The sequence below is a fragment of the Ailuropoda melanoleuca genome, chromosome 1 (genome assembly GCF_002007445.2).
Source record: "Ailuropoda melanoleuca isolate Jingjing chromosome 1, ASM200744v2, whole genome shotgun sequence".
Classification (NCBI taxonomy): Eukaryota; Metazoa; Chordata; class Mammalia; order Carnivora; family Ursidae; genus Ailuropoda; species Ailuropoda melanoleuca.
The window spans coordinates 48,178,791-48,185,089 of record NC_048218.1 but is presented as its reverse complement, the minus strand read 5'-3'; positions in this window follow the sequence as shown (position 1 = coordinate 48,185,089).

Sequence of the window (6,299 nt, the reverse complement as noted above, 5' to 3'; positions counted from 1 at the left end):
ATTCTTCTTGTCTTTGCTGCTTCCTACTATTGATCTAACTACCCAAAGTCTAGGAAACTACGTCTTACGTATTTCTGCCCTTACTCTGTTGAATTACTGGGAGCTAGATTTCATAGCAGGTGTTATAGAATATAATTCCCATAGTCTGTCCCTGACTCCATATAACACTTATGTCAACTGTACTTTCGTATATGTTTTACTTCTCCATATTCCATTCTTTTCCCATTTTTTCAGAGTTCCCAACCCTTATTAATTACAGGAGCCCATTCATTAAAAGCTTTATTCAGATTGTACTTTATTCTATAAGATTTCCTGTGATTGACTGAACTGATAAAAAGTCATCACTCTCTCTTCTCTTCCTTGATCTTGATAAAAAGTCATCACTATCTCTTCTCTTCTTTGATCTACTATTCTAATAATTATAACTTTGATAACTTTACCAACTATTAGATTCTAAATAAATATATATTGAAAGTGAAATCAAAGTGTAATGACTGTACTTTAGCCTACAAATAGCAGACTCTAAATTAATATTTATATAATTATTTAATTTTGAACACATATTTGTGTCAGGTACTTTTCTAAGTGTTTTACATGTATTAAGTCATTTAATTCTCTTTTTTCTCTTTCTCATATACACATTCAGACACACATAAAGAGGGAGTACTTTTTTTATTCCTATTAAAGTATAAGGTAACTAAAGTTAAGAGTATTTCTTAAAATCTTGTTGCAAGTCAAGAGTGACATGAGGATTTGAAGCCAGTTCTTTAACTAGAGCTCATGATCTTAGTCATCTGGCTCTACTGAATCATATTAATTCTTTCTGTGAATTTCTCACAGAAAGTGTGTTTTTTAAATAAAGCTATAGGCTTGTAATTAATATTTTCTCCTTTTTTTATCTATTAATGTTGCATAGAATCATAAAAATCCAATGATAAGACTTTAATGTTCACCTAGTACTATAGCCTCATTTTAAGGAAGAGGTAGCATTAATGATTTACTCAAGAAAGATCCAAGACTTGAGCTGAGATTCTCTAACTCTCTGACTAGCTTTTACATCTTACAACCCAGATTTAATATGACAAAGTCCCATTTATATAGCAATGATAGGTGTTGGGTATAAGAGAGAAATAATTTGAGAGGACTGGAACTAGTGGTTTGGAATAAGTTTAAAGGGAGGAAAAACATGCTCAGAAGATTTTGGAGCCTAACCAAAAGGTATGTATTTTTTCTGACATTCAATAAACGTCTTTTAAAAAATACAATAGTAACTAATTAGTGGCAATCAGAATGGCAACAACAATATATAGTCACATTAGAAGTCAACAATACCCGTACTGACAGATTTGAAAATTGAAAACACATCCAAAAAGATCATATTCACTTTTTTGGATGAACATGTGGGTGTAGAGCACACCTCAAGGTCCTGGAATTTCTCAGTTCACATGTTTTTGATGATATTAGAACTCTGGAAGTATAAAAGTGGTGGGAGAAATAGTTTATGGAAAATATGCAGTGTATTAGAAAAGTAGGGAACAGATTGCCAATAAAAAGAATTTTTCGGCCTTATCTGAGATTTGTTTTATTTGAGATTTTTAACCAAAATAAGCCTTAATTTAATTAGAAAACCCCTCACAAACCATTCCATCTAATAAAAGCAAAATTTTTTCATTGTCCTAAATGTCTCTGAGGAGTTTTCCCCTCTGTTAAGAGGATGTAACTATCCCCAATTTCCATCTTAGACTGATTTCCCAAATAAATCACAAAAAGAAAATTCAAATGTTTTGTCATTGAAAAATTCATGAAAGCAACATACTAATTTCAGAACTCTCTTAATGGAAAAACTTGAACAAATTTTATTTTTCATTTACTTAACCTCACTTTGNTGCAAACCACAATCAAGGTAATAGACACATCCAACCACCTCCCAGAGTTTTCTTACTTCCCTTTGTTTGTTTGTTTTTTCTCATGGTAAGAACACTTAATATGACATCTACTTTAACAAATTTTGAAGTGCAAAATACCACATCNTTTCTTCATAAAGGGTAACACTAAAATAGACTTTAGCTGAGAGACCCCTTAAGGGATTCAGAAATGACTTCTGGGAATTTTTAGTTGTTATAACTTCTGTTTAGAATCTCAGCACAAAACACAGTTATTTTGTTTTTCTTGTTGTTGTTGTTGTTGTTGAATAGAGTAATTCAAAGTCATTTCTTATTCTGCAAACATACAAAGTAAAAAGACAATAAGATTGCATTTATTTTAAGCTGCTCATTTTTCTTCCATTCAGTGTTTTTTGCCTTGTGAACATTGTGCAATAATGTTTTATTCTAAGTCACCTGGCTTATTAAAAACAAAATTTCACGACTCACTTGGATTAGTCTATATTAATCAGGATCCAGTCAGGAAAGCAGAAATCAGTCTAGGTTTACAAAAAGTAGAGAAAAAGGGGGAAGAGATTTAATACAGGGAATTGGTTAAACAGATTTGGGGAGAACTGAGAAGTCAAGCAAGACACAGTGAGATACTCCAGACAATTGCAAGGACAGGAAGCCATTAATTTGCATAGTTGAGAGACAAAGATGGATGTGCCGCTACTAGGGCAGAAAGGCTGGGGCTGTGGAAAGGGAGCTAGAATCTTAGCAGGTGATCTCTAGTCCAAGATGGAGATGGAGAACATGCAGGGAGGAGCCAGGTATGGGAGCCAGAGGGAGAGAAGAGATGCAGCCACTGAAAGACATGCCATGAAGGAAAGAGACTTCCTGTTCTGGTTATCCCAACCCCATGCTAAAGGATAAAAGAAGCTGCTAAATGCAATTCTTTTAGTTACAGAGTGGAAAAGGGAAGGGTGAACTATGGATTTGAAGGCAAACAAGCAACTGATAAGCACAGTTTAGGAATCTAATTTGTCTCAACTCCTTTTAAATGTAAATTTAAATAATTTAGAAATATTTTGAAAAGTTTGTATTGTTATTATTGTAATTTCATAATAAGTTCAAGAGCAGTGCTCTACAATAGGAATTTCCTATGATGATGGGAATATTCTGCATCTGCTCTGCCCAGTACTATAGTTGCAAGTAACATGTGGCCATTATGAATTTGAAATGTGGCTAGTGTGACTGAGGAACTAAAGTTTTTATTTCATTAAATTTTAGTTAATTTAAAATTAAAGAGCCACATACACATGTTGATTGCCATATTATTATAGCACAGATCTAGACATGTTAGGATAACCAAATTTGTTCTAACTAGTTGATCTAGACATCTTTGTAATTTACCTGACATGTAATAACTAAAAACTGATTGATAAACGTGTCAAATCCCAGTGGGAAAGTATTTATGAAATGAATTGTATATTATGCAACTAAATTAAATCCTTAAGTGTAATTACTTCAAGATTTCTTTACTTCCCTCTCATTTTCTCAACATGAAAAACAAAAAGAAAAACAAAAATCCAAAGCCTATATTCAGAGTTCAGTTTGATCTATTCTACTCAGAAATCTTTCCTTAGTATAGAAATATCTTTTCTATTAAATCATTCATTTCTGAAGTCATCAGAGAAACATGTTTTTTCCAGAGACATTAAACATATATTCAAAACAATTTTTGACTCAAAAGTGCACAGACAAAACCTCAGTGAATAAAAATGTGCGAGAGAATTAAGAGAGAAGATAAACATCTAAGTGATTTCAAATTATGACCTCCATAATACTAATTTACTATTTTGTCTTTAAGTAAAACAAAAATGAACTGTTTTCTATGGAAAGCTTTTTAATAGAGCTTTATTGAAGTATAATTCATATACAAAGGACTGCACATATTTAATGTGTACAATTTAATGCCATGCAAACCACAATCAAGGTAATAGACACATCCAACCACCTCCCAGAGTTTTCTTACTTCCCTTTGTTTGTTTGTTTTTTCTCATGGTAAGAACACTTAATATGACATCTACTTTAACAAATTTTGAAGTGCAAAATACCACATCGTTAATTATAGTATCTATGTTGCACAGCAGATCTCTAGAATTTATTATTCTGGCATGAATGAAATTTTATCTCCATTGAGTAACAACTTCTCATTTCCCCCACCCTCCAGACACTGGCAATTAATATTTTATTCTCTACTTCTATGAGTTTGACTGTTTCAGATACCTCATATAAATGAAATCAAGAAGTATATGATCTTATGTGACTGGTATATTTCAGTTAGCATAATATGTCTTCTAGGTTTATCTGCGTTATCACAAGGCAGATATTTACTTCTTTTTTAAGGCTGAATATTTCATTCCATGTATATGCCACATTTTCTTTACATATTCAACTGTTGAGGAGCATTTATGTTGTGTCTATATTGTGGCTATTGTTAATAGTGCTGCAGTGAACATGGGTGTGCAGATTCCTATTTGAGACTCCAATTCAATTATTTTGGGTATATAACCAGAAGTGAAATTACTGGATCATACAGTAAGTTTATTATTTCCCCTAACTTCTGCACCATTTTACATTACCAACAGTGTACAAGGGTTCTACTAATTTATCCACAACTTTGTCAGTACCTGTTATTTATTTATTTATTTTGTTTTAGTTGATTAATTTATTTTTAATACTAGCCATAGTAACAGATATGAGGTGATATTTCATTGTAGTTTTGATTGCATTTCTGTATTAACTAATGATCTTGAACATGTTTTAATATACCCATTGGTCATTTTAGTATTGTCTTTGCAGAAATGTCTGTTTCACTCTTTTGTCCATTTTTTAATCAAGTTATTTGGGTTTATTTTTTAAAGTTTTAATTTTAGACCAAGCATTTTCCCACATCATTACAATTTCATAAGGCATCATTTTGATGGGAATGTAATACAGATTGATTTAATTTACCTAGTCATCTTTATATTATTCATCACATAGTTTGCTTTATAATTTTTAACACTTTTCATAATCTAATTTGAACATATTTTGAATTATTTTTATATGATGACTTTCTATAATTACTAGGTCAAATGTTATAATGAACTGTTTTTAAGGCTTGGATATAGGCTGGTAAACTGCCATCTGGAAATACTGATTAATTTCAACTCCCATCTGAACTACATGAGAATATATACTGAAAATAAACCAAGAACCTTAGCAACCTAAATGTAAGATATATGTAAGATATTGAAATACTAGTCACAGTTATAGGATCAGTACTGAGGAACATTCATTTCAACTGTCTCTGAGTCAAATGGTTTTTAAGCCTTTATTTTGGAAAAGTATCACCTAGATAGCTTCTTTAACATAATTCTTGAATACCAGCAAGAATATCATTCAAAAGTCAGGATATCTGCATTTTTAACTAGCTTTCCTCTTGAATTCCATGCAAATATAAGAAAAACTCTATGAAATATTGCTTTAAAAACCTGCCCTCCTGACAGCCTGCCCTGTGGACTTCAGACTTCCGAAGTGAGCCTCCACAACCATATAAGCCAATTCCTTTACATGTATTATATATATTTTTACTAATTGTTTTCTTTCTCTAGTAGAACCCTGATAATATAGATATTAATATCATTAATATTTATATAGTTTTTTGTAAATTAGTATGATAATTATAAATTCATATATGTTTCCTACAACTGAGTGTTTTTAGTTCAATTATCTTATTTTTGCTTAGTGAGTAATTATTGTGTAGAACTCAACCCTTGATATTCCATCCAACTATGTTTCTCTTTCCATAGTCTTCAGCATTATTCTTTATGATTCCACCCTTGTCTTCTTTTCTAATTTTGGCTGTGATTACTACAAATGCAAAATTTATCACTCCTTTGTTCAAAACCTTTCAAATCTCCCGATAGTATTTAAAATAAAATTTAATAGCTAACATATGGCCCATAAGACCCTCCATTATCTGGCTCTTTCCCCCTTCTGCAATCCTATCACTTGTTCCACTTGTTCTCCTGTCCTGCTTGCTCTCATTGTTTCAGCTGCCCTTTCTGTGTTCTTCAACAGCTCATGCATGCTACATGACTTTACATGACTAACACTTGATAACTCTTCAATTTTCAGCTCATATATCAGTTCATTAAAGAGGTTTTTTCAGAAACTCCATCTTATTTATGTCCTCATAGCATTTTATACTTTCCTTCACAACCTCATCACTGTTTTAATAGTTTACATATTCAAGTGATTATCAGCTTTATATATGTCTCCTCAATGAGACAAACTGCAATGTGGGTAGAGACCATATCTATTTTATTCATTCCTTTAGGCTAGGTTTCCTTTAAAACAAACCTTGAATAAAAGTCTTGTGTGTAG